General features: G+C 35.9%; 1 pseudogene; it reads right to left on the reverse strand.

The window, feature by feature from the left end:
- Nucleotides 1–8085: 8085 nt before the first annotated feature.
- LOC104855270 overlaps nucleotides 8086–17451 on the reverse strand; it is a 100462-nt pseudogene continuing 91096 nt past the window's right edge.

The following is a 17451-nucleotide window of genomic DNA, read 5'->3' on the forward strand; positions in this document are numbered from 1 at the left end:
TTTTTTTCTTTGTCAAATATAAAGTATTATATCTAACTTGGAAACAGTGCTAGAAAGATAATGGTTCCAAGTTTACTCCATTTACCATGCAGAGTATTTTACAGCTCTTGAGTTCCCGCCTTCGGTTCCACGTGACCAAGGAGAACTTAAAGCATCTATGGATACGCTATTTTGTACTGTTCTTCAAGCCTGGAATAGTAGCTCTCAGGCTCATCAAGCCAGCTGCCAAGTGTAGCTAATCAATTACAGCAGCAGGAAATAGTATATATTCATGAGGATATCAGTGGCCTTTAACCCACAGAGCAAGACCATTTGCAGAGGATAGGAAACCAAACCTTGCAGCTCAACCTCAACTTTCACCCTGCTTTCCTATTCTCAGCAGCCCCAAAGAAGCAATTTTCAGCCTAGGCTCTCTCACTGATAGTCATCTGCTTCATGAAACTATTACCCACCATGCACCTTACTACTTAACTCAATGTGTTCTCAGGCTGATAACTGAACTTGCTGGGGAGTCGCTCCCAGACTGGAGTTAATAGAGAGACTCAATTGTATTTCACCTGAGAGGGGACTGCTTACAGGTCAGTGCTGAGACAATCTGCCAAGCAGCTTACTCCTCTGCAAGCCCTGCTGCTGCAGCTGGTTGTTTCATAACCTGGGAAAATCCAAACATACTTATTGACAAATGAAAGTGACAACTGAAATGCTAAGAAAATCACCTTTGCACTTTCTTAATCAAAATTAGACAAAAAGAATGACATTTCCCTAAGCATGGTTTTGTTTTTCCTTCTAATACCTCTTCTCAAATATTTTATGTTAGATCTCAGTCTTTGGAGCTGAGAATGTTAAGTCAACAACAGCTTTCCCAGGCTCAGATAACAATGGCTTGAACTGCGATTGAAAATACCAGTAATAATAAGGACTAACTGATTAAGAGAAGAAAAATTTGATCCATGTTCTTATACAGAATTAATGTTTTAAACTTCTTGCTGATCTGATACAGTTAGAAATGGAGAGGCTGACTAAGCCACTCTCTTCCCTTCATTCAGTTGTGGACCCAGCAACACCCTAGTGATTATCCATGTTTAAGCTTAGGGCTCGCGATGCCTGAGCAGACAGATCATTGACCCCAGTGAGGGATGGAATGGGAGCCACCTGGATTAGAGCATCTGATCACAATGGGAACAACCTGGAGTCAGAGGTGGCTGACCCTTTAAAGACCGGAAGCCTGAGTTGTGTTAGCGCTCATCGAGGGTTCCTCTTCCTCCTCCTTGTTTCTGCTACCCTTCCATGATCTTCAGTAAAAATAGCTACTTACTACTTCGTGTACACTTGGCAATTCTTTCCTTATCATGCACAAGAACCTGGACTAATTTTTGCCCATCAACTATAACAAATCCAGGAAGCTTTTATAGAACTATTATGTAAACAGTTTTAGACCCGATATTGTGATTCATACAGACTATATCTTTGTCAAATATAAAACCTGATATGATATACTAAACTTTCAATTAAATAAGACATGATCTTGCCATCATGGATCTTGACTCTCAGCTACATCCTTCTCTGCCATCTGACCTTCAATCACACCTAGGGATCATAGAAGGCACGCAAAAATAGTTACTTCTCCAGAAGGCAGATCCCTCAAAGAGAAAAAGGAAAGATGTCAAAATACATACCTTCCTCCACTTTTTTGTCTTTATTCAAGGAAAGAACAAGTAAAGGATGGTATGCTTTTCATTCTATCATGAGGCCAAAACATCAGGAAAAAATGGTTTATATATAATCTTATCATTAAATACTTCTTTAAGAATGGAGCAGCATGATTTTCACATGAAGTCTTTTAGATAGTTGAATCTGTGAAACATGCATGATTAGAAAAAAAGTATTACAAACAGAAAGACTAGGTTTTCTAAAGTGTGGAATACTATCAGGGAATGCTAATTGGATATAATTGGGAGGAAACATCTGTTTCTGCACCTGCATCTGGCCAACATGGAATGATGGAACTATACTGACCCTTCAATAGGAAACAACTAAAATATCAGACACAATATGTGACATAAAGGTCTCTGAAACTTGCTATCAAATACCATCGAACAATGACTCATGAAAAGGAGAAATAAATAAGCCCTCTTATTGCACCAGCATATTGTCAACAGTGTGTTAACGTACTGTCCAGACCACTGAACAGGTAGGGGAAACACGGAAGGAGCTCAACTCTCTTCCTTAGTTATTTAGATAGAATTGAGAGTCTGGAAAAGTCAAGCTAGCTAATGTTTGTAGGGCAGAGTAACAGAATCGAGAAAGACTAAAAAACAGGGCCCCAGAGATCTGCAGAGGATATTCCTTAAGTGTTTAGCTGAGTGCTGATCAGCACAATAGGTACAAGAAGGAAACTACTTGACATTGTGGGCAAAACCATTCAAAGTTCCTAAAGAGCAACTTGAATAGCATGTGTTTCCATCAACCACAATGGGAAAGCCCTATAATTAACAGGGCAGTGGTACTCAGAGTACACAGAAAAGGATAGGCTCAGGAGTGAGGAAGAAATTAGTTCTAGTTATAAATCTGATTCCACTTAATAAAGTGAAAACAAGCCATGAAAGGATTAAGTTGTTTTCAAATAAGCTACCTATATCCAAGTACAAAGCAGAGCAGTATGTATATATGTACATATGTATACACATATATATACATATGTACATATATATATACATATGTACATATGTATATGAATATAAAATTACCTAGCACTGAAAAGAGTAAAATTCATAATGTCTGATATTCAATCAAAAATTACTGGGTGTGCAAAGAATCAGGAAGAGGCAGATGATAATGGGGAGAAAGTCAATCAATACAAGTAAACGCAGACACAGATGCTAGAATTCATACATAAAGCCATTAAAACATATCAACTATATTTGATATGTTCAAAAAGGCAGAAAAATAATTGAGCATGTTGGAGACACGGAAACTGATAAAACACATACACATTCACACAAACACAGAAAGACACACACTGGATAGAGTCAACAGCCAAATATACACTAGAGAAAAAAATTACTAAGTGTAAAACCCTAGCAATAGAGTTATCAAAAATGAAATGTACAGAGAAAAAACTAAAAATGAATGATTATTCAGCTTTAGGACAAGTTCAAGTGGCCTAATATACAGGAAATTGCAGTCCATAAAAGAACAGAAAAAAATATTTGAAGAAATAATAACTGAATTTTTTCTAATTTGATAAAAACTACCATCCATAGATCCCAAAAGTTCAATGATTCCTAATCACAAGAAACATGAAGAAATCATCAAGATACATTGTATGTAATAACTAAACAAATGATGAAAAGAAAATGAAAACATTGCTAGAGGAAAAAAGATGCATTCGTTAGAATTACAAAGTTAAGCAGATAGCAGAATTTTCACTAGAAATAAGCCAAGCGAAAACAATGGAGTAACATATTTAAAGTACAGTCAGCCTTGCATATCAATGGGTTTCCCATCTACAGAGTCAACCAACTATAGATTAAAAATAGTTGAGGAAAATTTTGCATTATACTGAATATGTACAGATACTTTTCTTGTCTTTATTTATTTATTTATTTATTTGGTACTGGGTGTGGAACTTGGGACCTTGTGCTTGCAAGGCAGGCACCAAAACCACTGAGCTAAATCCCCAGCCTCTTGTCTTTATTGACTAAAAGTAATGATCACTTACATAGGATTTGCATTTTATTGTTTTATGAGTAACTTAGAGATGATTTACAATGTAGTACAGAGTGAGTAGGTTCTATGAAAATACTACAGCATTTTATATATGTACACATGTTTATGTGCATTTGAGCATATGTGGGGGTCCTGGAAAAGAATTCCTTGCAGACATCACAGAGTGACTGTACTAAAGAACAAAAAATAAAATAAAAAAAAAAACTCACACGGACTACTGTACCTAATGACAATATCTTTTGAAAGTGATGAAACATTTTTATACATACAGAAGCTGGGAGAATTCATTATCAACAGACCTGCACTATAAGAAGTACTAAAGAAAGATCTTCAGGTGGAAAAAAAGATCCATGCAAGTGCTGAAAGGCACCAGAGATAGTAAACAAGTAGATAAATATAAAAGTTTTATTAATCTATTAAAAGATAACTATTAAAACAGAAAAAATTACCAATGTATTACGGGGTTTTAACACATACAAGGATATATAAAATCAATGAAATAAAGGGTAGGGTGAGGAACTGAAAATATACTGTTAAAATGTTTTCACACTAGGGCTGGGGATTTAGCACAGTGGCACCACACCTGCCTTGCAAGCACAAGGTCCTGAGTTCAATCCCCAGTGCCCCCCCCCAAAAAAAAAAGTTTTCACACTATACATGAAGCAATATTTTTTAAAGGTAAACTTTGATAGACTAAAGAATTATATTATTAGCCTTCAATAAATCTATTTTAATCTGTTGTAAGATAGAATCCTTCCTTGCAAAATGGAAGGAAAGAGGAAGTAAGGAAGGATGGAAAGAGAAAGGAAAAAAGGAAGGAAGCAAAGAAGGAAGGAGATTAAACACTGGCCAGACTAATTAGAATAAAAGAAAGATGACCAAAAAAGACCAATATCAGGAAGAGAGAGGTTACCTAATTACAACTCTTACAGATATTAAAAGAGCTTTAATTATCTATTACTGAATAGTTTGTAAGCTTAAACTAGCAAACATTTATTATCTTACAGTTTTTGTAGGTCAGAAATTAGATTTCTTCAAAGATTCAATCTTTTCCTAACTCCTTTCCTTGATGTCTTTCTGGGTTGTGCTCGCTTGTTATAGTTTGGGTCTAGATATCCCCACAAAACCACACAGATGGCTGAATCCAGAGTGTGTGATGCTGGGATTAAGGGTCTGTGATTACTAAATCAGTCTACTGATTGGTTTGGCACCACCATAATCCTGGTAGTCTAGATAAGACAAAAGGGGCAGAAATACCCTGTTAAGGTCCCCTTGTTGCTTTTGTTACCTTCTGGTCATTGTGTCATGAACTGGTTCTCCTCTGCAAGTCCTGTCTGCCATGCCACCCTACCTTGGAGCCAGCTAGTTACGGACTGAAACCCGTAGGAATTGTAAGCTAAATAAACCTTACACACTTCAACTTTGGATATCAGGTATTTTGTCTCAGCAATGAAAGAGAAGTAACTAAGACACTTCTGAATTCCAAAACTACTGTACTTCCACTTCTTAGGTTTTTGCTATAGCAGCACTCCACCCTCAGAATCCAAATTTATATTAGTTTTCCTTGGCTGTATAACAAATTGCCCACAAACTAAAAGCTTAAAAAACAAACACGTATTAAATTAAACACTTTAAATATGTGCTATCTATTGTATGTCAGTCATACCTCAACAAAGCTATTTAAAACATAAAAAGATTTGGTCAGTAAAATGCGATTGTCAATAGCATAAAATAGAGAATTTGCAAAAGAACACCTAAATGCTTCTGAGAAGTATGGTCAATGAACTCACTTCAAAGCCAAGATGTAACAAGGATAAAATGTTAAGCTAAACTGAAGAAGAATAAAAAGCACGCTATAGTAAGAGAACTTTAGAATTAATATGGAATTGTTAATAGGTGTGGAGGGGCATCTCTGGGAATAAATTTGTTGAGGGGTCTACTACCAGGCCGTCCCTATTCACTGTCTACCCTGGTGGTCAGCACCATGGTGGTCAGCACAGACTTGGAATGTGAGCATTCCGGAGTAAGTGCATCAACATTGAGTGTTCTGGGGCCAGGGTTTGATAAGGGAAGAAGTGGGAATTTCTGTGGTAGGCCTATCCTGTAGGAAGTTTTTGACCAGGAATTTAAATAGGAAGATCCTTTTACTGAAAAAACACTTTCTAACATTTTTTTTATTCATTAATTTTGTTGGTATGTTTTAGGTATACAATATGATGACATTCATCATTAGGAATTTGTACCTTTACATGATATATCTTGGTTCTTATTATTCCCCCATTCCCCTGCCACCAACCCCTCCACCCCTCCCAGTTTTTATAAAACAAGCAAGGAAACAACATATACCAGAGAGGGGTTAACTTCTGTGCTCCTAATATTATCTCAAATGGTAACTATAATTAGTCTTTTGTGTATGCACATTAGGCCAACACTTATTTATTATATATATACTTTTTTGTTGTTGTTTTTTGAGACAGGGTCTCATTATGTAGTTGAGACTGACCTGGAACTCACTATGTAGCCCAGGTTAGTCTCAAAATCACAGCGGTCCTCCTGACTCAGCCTCCCGAGTGCTGGGATTACAGGCGTGTGCTACCACACCTGGCTATTATATATATTAAATTTCATTTTTAGTTTTACACTGATGAGATCATAACTACATATTTTTTTGCAAATTGCTTTATTCATTAACCAGCATATCAAGGACAGTTCATATGAACTTCTTACCAGTTCATATAAACCTATCTTATTCTTTGAACAAAATACATTAATTTCCTATTATTAATGTAACAAACTTTAACCATTCCTTTACTGATACAAATTTTAATTAATTGAAATTTTTATGCTTACTAGTAGCTCTATAGTTCCATTAAAGCCTTGAGTACTTGTGCACATGCATGAAATTGAATTTTGCTGGTTAAGGTATTTATTAACATTTTCTCCAATTTTATGAGTATTCATTTCTCTATAGTTATGTCAACACTGCATTGAATCTGTCTTAACTTTTTATGATATGATACATATATGAATTTTCTAGGTGGACATACTGAAGGACCACAAACTGCTGACTTAAACAACAGAAATGTGTGATCTTACAGTTCTGGAAGTTGGAATTCTGACATTAATGTGTAATTCCTTCCAAAGAATATGAGCGAGGATCTGTTCCATGTCCATGCTAGCTCCCTGATAGCTGTGGGCAATCTTTGCCATTGCTTGACTTATAGAATTGCCACCTTATCTTTGCTTTCATCTTCCTATGATATTTTTCTGTCTGTGTCTGTCCCTGAATTTCCCCCTTTTCATAAGGGCACCAATTACATTGGATTAGGGACCTTCCACCATATGCCAGTAACACCTCATTTTCACTAATTATATCTCCAAGTATCCTACTTCCAAATAAGGTTACATTATGAGGTACTGGGGGTTAGGATTTCTCCATGAATTTTAGAGAGCACTAAAACTATATGTGCATTAAGTGTACAACAGATATAAAACAGCATTTTAATTTTTATGTTTATTAGTACATAGTTGTTGTACATAATGATTGCACTCTTCATAGGGAGATGCAATGTGTATAGCTCATGTATCTAACACATCTCAATTCTTTGTACTTACCCTTCCCTCTCTTCTCTTTCCCTTCCCGCCATGTCTAGATCCCTTTTTCATTTGCAAAGCATCTATCTCCCTATGTTATAATATCTATCTTTTATTTTGCTCTCTAAATTATTTATGCTTTGGGTTTCTCATATAGAAGAAGCCATGTAATATTTATGCTTATGTGTCTGATTTATTTGACTTAACATTATGATCTCAAATGCATCCATTTTTCTACAAATGACTCAAATGTACCGTTCTTTACAATTGAATAGTACTCCATTGTGTATATACACCACATTTCTTTATCTATTCATCAACTTTTTCAATTTAAAAAATTGCATTTAACTAGATGCATTCAGAATGTCAACAAAACAGATGCAATCTTTTTTTTTGCTATTACAGAATGATATTTGGTTAACAAAACAATTATTTTGTATAAGGTGCATCAGACACAGCTGAAAATGAGAAACTACTCTCCCCATTTATAACTAATTTGTGCTGTGCACTGACAAGAACCTGCTTTGAATTTCCATGCCAATTTACAACCCTTATACTGTATCAGGCAAGATTAGTGGCCACTGAAAATACCACCAGGACAGCGCTAAAGACACATTCAGTACTATGTTAACTATACAAAAGAAGATATTGTACAGTTTAAAAATAAATCTTACACTTTTAATTTTTCACTTTAAAAAGAGTGAGTTATGTATAGGAAGGTTAAATACTTTATAGACAAGAAAAAACTGTGCTAGAACCAACTTATTCTTCATTATCTTCTTCTTCATCTTCATCTCATCTTCTTCGTCCTCCTCATCTCTTTATCTTCCTCATCTTCTTCCTTTTTCTACTTTTTCTTTCAGTCTGGGATTTAGCTCAGTGGTTTTGCCATCTGCCTTGCAAGTACAAGGACCTGAGTTTGATCCCCGGTACCAAAAAATAAATCCTACTTTTTCTTCCTTTTTTTTTTCAGCCTTGACAACTCCCTTCTACGCTGCATCAGGGTTTCCTTCAGCTCAGTAGGCAGTGATGTCCTTATTGTATTTTTCATTAAGATGAGCAACCTTCTTCTGGTAAGGTTGCTTGTTGTCTGCCACAGTATTATTTCATATCTCTCTCCGTTTCTTTGGAAGGTCACCAATGGAGAAGCCAGGATGTTCTCCTTTGATTTCAGGGCAATACTTAGAACAGAACAAGAAGGCCAAAGGAGGCCTCTTGGCTGCATTGAGATTCTTTAACAACACCTTTGTTTTCCCTTTAGGAGGGATATACATTTACATTTCTCTTTCATAATGGGCCTTGTCTGCCTTTGCCATGTCTTCAAATTTTTCCTTTCTCTTTAGCAGACATCCTCTTCCACTTCTCTGTGCACTTCTTAGAAGATTCTGAGAAGCTAATGGAAGCATCTGGTGTCTCTTCTTGTACTCCTCCTGGCAAGTTCGCGTGAATAATGCATATGATGACATTTGCCTCTCAGCTTCTTAAGATCTTTGCCCAGGTTTACTTGTTTTCCTCAGCCAGTCACAGAGTCACCCAGAGCCAGTCTGTCCCTCACTTGTGCCAATGCTGTCTGTGTGAAACTCAATGTACTGCCTCATCTGTTTTATTATTGTGAAAGTGTTATATGAGTCTCCACAGAAACAGAACTAATAGGATATATGTGTGGCTCCTAAATCCCTATACACACAGCACATTTTAATTCCTTTTATGCACCCTTTCCTTCCCTGCTCCCCTCTTCCCTCCTTGTTCAGGTCTTCCATTGATTGGATGAGGCCTACCTGCCTGAAGGGGAACACTCTGCTTCGCTGAATCTACTGATTCAAATGTTAATATCATCCACAAAGGCTCTCATTGATATACCCTAATATTTGGTCAAATGTTTGGGCACTGCACAACCCAGCCAAGTGAACACATAAAATTAACAATCACAAATTTGCATTGTAGCATAAATAAAATTGTATAATTTTGATGTTTGTTGATATTTTTCTTCTTTTGTGAATTTCTCCCTCATATATATCCTTTATCCTTATTCTATTGGAGAACCCATTTTAAAGTTCTGTGTTTGTTTAATTAAAATATCATATAACAATTGATAAGCATATTGAGAACCAATACAAGCACTCATAATTCAAAATTATTTTTATTTTCAAATATCACCTTCCAGTGATTTTTCATTATGAAAGCTCACTGTTGCACAATAGCACCCATAAAATATAATCTTATGTTGTGGTTTTTAAAATTTATATTACATCAAATATTAAAATATCACTTAAAATTCTATCCTAAAATAAAAGTAGGGATGAGAAGGCAGTTTGACAAGACAGTATTTGGTGAAATACAATTTAAAGTGAAAGGGAGCTCTTACAGTTTTACTATATTTCTTTCACCCATTTTCTTCCATGGTTTTGTCCTCATACTATTTTCCAATCCACTCCAGAAATGGCCTGAAGAGTTCCAAAATTAAATAATACAGCAAAATCTCCAGCTTGAACTCTTTCAGTAAGTACTCACAGGGCATAGAGAAGCTACACACTGGAAAAATAGAAATGGCACCATGTTGGCCCATTGGCAATGCTGACATTGTGTAAACTTTGACAAGGCCAGGGAGATTTTCTTCCCCGATATACTTGGCAAATCTTACTATGAATGAGTGCTACAAATTTTAATTTCAATGCAGTTGAGTGCAGAATATAAGGTCCTGGAAAATAGTGTTTCATTAAAAAAAAATCACATACTATCATGTCTGAAAGTCATTTACCTAGCAAAGGACCTCCCAGATTTGCTGAGCAGAGAGTTCTGAAAGACTACCTTTCTCCAAAGAACTTGGGTTGCTTCCCTTGAACCTTAAACAGTGACTTTTTGGAAGACACAGTTGCAGACCAGATTGAAACAATTTTTCATGAGGAAGCTAGTCTAGAGCACTGTGGAAAAAAGCACCACTTAGAATTAAAGACCCGGAAAACTGGGCAAAGGGTAACTTTCTCAAGTTTATACCTGTAATGAGCAGTGGGACAAGGACTCTAGTCTTTCCCTCATGCATTACAAGGGAATATTGCCTTGAGAGCTTCATTTAAATTTAAAATAATTTCAAGCAGAGTGTGGTGGTTCACGCCTGTAGTCCCAGCACTCTGGAGGCTGAGGCCAGAGGATCGCTATGAATTCGAGACCAGCCTGGGCTACAGTGAGTTCCAGGTCAGTCTCAACTACATAATGAGACCCTGTCTCAAAAAACAAAAAAAGTTTAAAATTATCTCTAGTTCTATGATTCAAAATCCATTCAGGCATGGTGGCATGCATCTGCAATCCCAGCTACTTAGGAGGCTGAGACAGGGGGATCATTTGAGCCAAGTACTTTGAGACCAGTCGGGCCAATATACGACTGCCTCAAAAATAAATAAATAAATAAATAAACAAACAAACAAATATTATAGCTAAATGGATGCACATTGAGGTGATATGCTTAAGTGAAATAAATAGGACACACATGTGTAAAAAACAAATAGTTTTTCTGGTATAAGAAATTGAAAGTGTAAATAAGGATCAAAATGTTTAATAGATAATATGAAACAGGAAGAAAATGAACAAAGGGGAAGGGGAAATGAGAGGGATAGGGGAAAGGAAAGAGAGGAATGGAATTAACATGAGAAAATAAAAGAAATGGAAACAAATCTAGATAGGGAGGGATGGAGAGGTTGAAGGGAGGGCAGAGGAATGGGGAAAAATAAGAACCAAGACATATCATATAAAGGTACAAATCTCCAATGATCAATGTCATTATATTGTATAGCTAAAATGTATGAATAAAATCAATTTTAAAAATATATAAATAAATAAAATCTACTGTTATTAGAATGAGGTCAAAGTAGCCAGTAACTAATATTATTATAAAAATAATTGCATTTTCACAAATATAAAGGAACCTTTTATTTTCCATTTTATGGAATCATAAAAATCTTTCAACTCTGGAATATTAGAAAGTAGTAATTCAGGATGTTAACAACAGATGATAAAAATCTCAAAGGCTAGACTTGGTCAAGTCACCCAGCTACTTATTTGTCCAACTAGAATTGGAAGCCTAACTTCCTGGTCTTCAGTTCTTACTACTATATCCATGTCTAGTCCACTTCCAGTCTGCCTTACTGGTGCCTTACCAGTTGAATGCCCACAGGCTGGGTGTCTCCAGTGCCCACACCTCTACTTCTCCTCAGCCTTTCTAAAGGCGTCTCCGGGAAAAGGGGAAAAAACAAGGATTTTCCATCCCAACCTCAATTTTCTTCCTTCTCTTGGCTATTCTGTTAACCAGAGCAATTTCCCTTTTCAATTCTTTCTCCTCCCCATTGCAACTGCCCTGCAATAACTCTCATAATTTCCATGCATCTGGCTACAAGATTGCTCACTTTCATTTGGATGTAAAATACCTTAAACTCTCTTTCCAAAAGCAGTGGCCAATGTCTTATGGAGGAAGAAAGAAAAGCTCTTTTTCTTTGCTTGATCAATAGACTGTCTATCCTCCCTAATAACAAACCTTAATTAGAGGGCTTCTATGATATCTTGCTTTTCCATTTGATTTCTTAAAGGGAATCTGTATAAATATAGATATTACACAATGCATTCTGGGTAAAAAAAATAGATAAAGGATAATTATTAAACTTTGGAAGAGACCATAGGTTTTTATCTCCTTAAGTTACAGAAAAACTGAAGCCCAAATGGGTTCCATGACAACTTTCTGGACCCAGAAATTGTGTGGTGGGTTTAATGGATCAGATACCAGGAGAACTGGTCAACAAGCTTTAAATGTTTGGAGCTTCAGAAGCCTCTGCATTATTCTTTTTTTCTTTTCTGGATATAAGTGAAGAAACAGGAGGTGATATGACAGGCTAGCACTAATAATGGAAAGACATGGCAGATCTCCTGGAAAAGGCCAAAGGGTTTTTTCCCCCCTAACTTCCCCTGACTTTTCAATGTAATATGGGAAGGGGAAACAAGGACAGCACATCCCAAAGAGGAAGCATCTGGATCATAGATTTTGGGAGAGAATAAAACCTGTATTTTTTTTAGCTTTCCAGGAAGGCTGGAATACATGTGCCTGAATAAGAATCAGTTTGCTCTACAAAGTTTATCATCAAGGAATGTGGGCTTCCCTTATTTATAACCACTGAAATTTATGTCATCAAGTTGAATGAGAACTGATGGCACAGTCAATACTAAGTTCAAAAAAAGTCTGAACCCAAACTATACACACAAATGAAAACACATATATGAACATTATTTTCTGTTCTGGTCAATATACCTGTCTGTTCCATGCTATTAGAAACAGCAACAATTAAAAAAGAAAGAAAAGGCTCAAATCTATTCAATTAGGAATGAAAATGGTGATGTTACAACAGATCAAGCAAAAATCCAGAGGATCATCAATACCTACTTTGAGAACGTGTATCCTAATAAAAAGGAACACAAGAAATGGACAGATTCCTAGATACATATAAATTACCAAAGATGAATGAAGAAGACATAAAAATTCTACACAATCCAATTACAAGCAGAGAAATTGAAAACAAAATTTAAAATTTACCAACAATGAAAACCTCAGGTCCTGATGTCTTCACAGCTGAAAACTACAAGATACTTAGAGAAGAACTATTGCCACTATTCCTTAAACTTTTCAATGAAATTGAAAGGGAAGAAACACTTCCAAATTCATTACTGGAAGCAAGTGTTACGTTGATTCCAAAAGCAGATGAAAAGCCCAACCAAAAAAGAGAAGTACAGGCCAATCTCCTTAATGAACAAAGATGTAAAAATACTCAATGAAAAGACAAATTAAAGAAAAATCCTCAATGAGGTCCTGGAAAACAGAATGCAAAGGGTTGTCAAGAAAATCATGTATCCTGACCAAGTCAGATTTATCCCAGGGATGCAAGGATGGTTCAACATATATAAAGCAATAAATGTAATATGATATATTAACAGAGCAAAGGACAAAACCCATATGATCATCTTAAGAGATGCAGAAAAAGCATTTGACAAAATTCAACACCCATTCGTGATAAAGGCTCTACAGAAAATTTGAATAGGTGGTTCTTATCTCAACCTCATAAAGGCTATCTATGAAAAACTAACAGCCAACATCATACTAAATGGTCAAAAACTGAAAACCTTCACACTACAATCAGGAACAAGACATGAATGTCCACTGTCACCACTCCTATTCAATATAGTTTTGGGAACATTAGCCACAGAAATTAGATAAAAGAAGGAAATAAAAGGAATAAAGATAGGAAAGGAAGAATTTAAGCTGTTATTATTTGCTGATGATATGTTACTCTACATAGAAGAACCAAAAAACACTGCCAAAAGACTTCTAGACCCAATCAACAGATTCAGTAGAGTAGCTGGATATAAGGACAACACTCAAAAGTTTTTGATCCCTGGTATCAAAAAATAAAAAAGAAAGAAAGAAAAAGTCAATAGCCTTCTTGTACACAAATAATACACTCACTGAGAGAGGAATTAGGGAAATAATCCCTTTCATAATAACATACCCAAATATTTAGGAGTCAATCTGCTGGAAGAAGCAAAAAACCTCTACATTGAGAACTACAACTTTCTGAAAAAAGAGATCGAAGGGGATGTAAGAAATGTGGAAAGGTATCCCTAGCTCCTGGGTAGGAAGAACCAATGTAGTGAAAATGGCCATACTTCCAAAACTGCTATATAGATTCAATGCAATCCCGATTGAAATTACAATATATTTCACAGAACTAGAGAAAACAATCCAAAAATTGATTTGGAACCAGAACAGACCTTGAAAAGCAAAAGCCATTCTATGCAACAGAAACATTCAGGGGATATCATAATCCCCAACTTGAAACTATACTACAAAGCCACTATGATAAAAACAGCATGGTACTGGCAAAGAAACAGAAACAAGGATTGATGGAATAGATCAGATGATACACACACAACTCCAGATGTACTTAGCTACCTCATCTTTGAAAAGTTAGCCAACCATCCTCAGTGGAGGAAAGATAGCCTCTTCAATAAATGGTGCTAGAAAAACTGGATTTCAACCTGCCAAAGATTACAACTAGACATGTATCTTTCACCATGCACTAAAGCAAAATCCAAGTGGATTAAAGATCTAAATATTAAAACAGAAACACTAAACTTGCTGGAAGGTAAGTGAGGTAGAACTCTTGAAGACATTGACATAGGAAAAAAGTTTATGAACAAATCCTCAGTGGCATGAGAACTTCCACAAAGATTCAACAACTGGGATCTCATCTTATTAAAAAGCTTCTGCACTGCAAAAGAAATTATCAAAAGAGCAAAGAGACAACCTGAAATGTGGGAAAAAATTTTTAACAACTGTTCCTCAGACAAAGGTCTACTATTTAGAATATACAAAAACTCAAAAAAATCAGATCCCCAAATATAAAGACCCAATTCAAAAATGGTCATGTGAAATCAACAGACATTTCTCAGACAAAGAAATAAAAGCAGCAAATAATCATAAGAAAAATGATCAATATCACCGGTCATTTGAGAGATGCAGATGAAAACAACACTGAGATTCCATCTCAGTTCAGAAAGAATGGCTGGTATTATGAAATCAACCAATAACAAATGCTGGTGGGATCACGGGGAGATAGGAACCCTTCTACATTGTTGGTGGGAGTGCACACTGGTGCAAGCACTGTGGATATCAGTATGGAGACACCTCAAACAACTAGAATTAGAGGGCCTATTTGACCCAGATATTCCTGTGCTGGGTCTCTTCTCAAAACAATTAAAAGAATTATATCACAGTGATATATGTGCATCCATGTTTATAGCAGCACAGTTTGTAATAGCTAAAACTTGGAAACAGCCCAATGCCCATCAACTGGAGACTGGATAAAGAAGATGTGTTTTTTAAAAATAAAATAGAGTATTACTCAGCCATAAAGAAGGAAAAACTAGAGATTTTATAGCTAAGTGGTTGCACATTGAGGCCATACTCTTAAGTAAAATAAATAGGACACACATATGTAAATACCGAATAGTTTCTCTGGTTTGAAAAACTAGAAGTGTAAATGAGGATCAAAATGTGAAGTAGGAGTACAGTGAAATAGGAAAAAATGGTCTAAAGGAGTAGGGGAAGTGGGAGGGGTAGGGGAAAGGAAAGAAAGGAAAAGAAAAAATACGAGAAAAGGAAAAAATGGAAGCAAAGTCTTTGTACATAGGGAAGGATGGAGGAGGTGAAGGGAGGGCAAGGGAATGTTGAAAAATAAGAACCAAGATACTTCATGTAAAGGTACAAGATCCCATTGTTAAATGTAACTGTACTGTATACATAAAACGTACCAATAAATTTAATGAAAAAAATAAAAGTAGCAAGAATTGAGAAAGCAATTCTGGGTCATGACCCTAAGTATCCTGTATGACATATTCTTGAAGGCAGACACCAAATAAAGACACTGTATACTTCATTGAACTATTCATATGGGGTACTTGTGAGAGGAAACATTCATAAATGTATTAACCAAATATGGAAACACGGAAAAAGAAGGACTAAAGCTTAGCTACACAGTCTAAGGCACAAAAATCTGTTTATTTTCCTTTTTGTCATAGATATTTCACTTTTACCTTCATCTTTTAGAACTCTACTTTGTGGTATGCTATCTATGTAAAGGAAAAAAATTAAACGTCTCCACAAAATAGATTTAACTACAGATCATAATAGAAATATAGAGGGTGTATAGATAAAGATAGTAGATTTAACAAATTCATCTCAGTGACATATTTTAAAGACATAAAAATCACAAAATCTGAGAAAACAGAAGAGGATACAACAATTAAAAAATTTGGAAAGTGCAAAGCTGATAGGCAATCAGGCAAAAAAGATTTTAGAAGACACAAGAATACTGACTCTTAAGAGAGCAATAAGGAAATAACAGTGTACACCGACTTACACAGCAACACCCCCAATAGCAATATTATGTACCAGCAGAAGTAGGGCAGGGATAGGGAAAGGAAAGATCTAAAATAAAGATGAGTCTAATATCTATTTAGAAAGAGATCTTTTCAAACAGCAGAGGGACTAAGAGGTAAAGGGAGGGGGTAGGAGAAGGGCAAGTAAAAGTAGTTAAGATATGTTATGTACATGTACCAACTCCCCACAATGAATGTAATTATTATGTACTGCAAACATGTACAAATAAAAAAATCTATTTAAGAATCAGTTAGGTCCCATATGTAGTCCTTTACTTAAAATTTCTTCCACTCACCCCAGAACACTATTGGAAATTTATTTTCGGAAAGGTCAAACATAGAACCTTAGTGCCTGTTGTCCTCTGACTCAATCAAGAAGAAAACATATACTGGACAATGAGCTCCCCTCAACCCTCTTTTTTGAGTTGGCATTGCTATGTAATCCAGGCTGGCCTCAACTACCCCTGCATGCTCAGCCTCCCAAGTGTTAGGATTATAGGCATGGGCCATCACACTGGCTCCTCCAAACTCTTTCCTATGCCACTTTCAGAATTCCAACTACCATGCCTTTATATTCAAGGAAAGGTTCCCGTAAAGCCTTCTCTTAAGGATTATGAAAGGACCAAGAGAAAGACCTAACCACAGTTTCCCCCCAAGAAATAGCACAACCAGAGGACTCTAAGGTGACACTCACAGTTGACAAATTCTACTCATGCTAAAAGATTCTAGGGCAGAGGTAAGGGAAAAAATGAGAATCAAGACTTGCCATGTAGAGGTACATGATCCCAACAATGAATGTAACTGTACTGTATCCCTAAAATGTACCAATAAACTCAATAAAATTAATAAAAACAAGATTCTAATCAGCATTTTAATGTCCCTCTTATAAATGTAAACAACCAAGGATTAGGAGATAAGCAGAAAAAAGCAATTAGAGGAAACAAATACTTTAACTTTTCTTCTCTTGAATAATCTACCAAATACCTCATAGAGCCAAGAAGATAGAGCAACCCTGAAACAAGAACAGGATAAGGAGAAACAGATTTAAAACAAAGGTTCTTAAAAATAATACACACACACACACACACACATAAGGACACACATAAATATACACATTTAATGATATCTTATATAAACAACATTTTTTCTAGTACA

Source organism: Fukomys damarensis, unplaced genomic scaffold (assembly GCF_012274545.1).
Source record: "Fukomys damarensis isolate Sample0158 unplaced genomic scaffold, DMR_v1.0_HiC HiC_scaffold_39, whole genome shotgun sequence".
Lineage (NCBI taxonomy): Eukaryota > Metazoa > Chordata > Mammalia > Rodentia > Bathyergidae > Fukomys > Fukomys damarensis.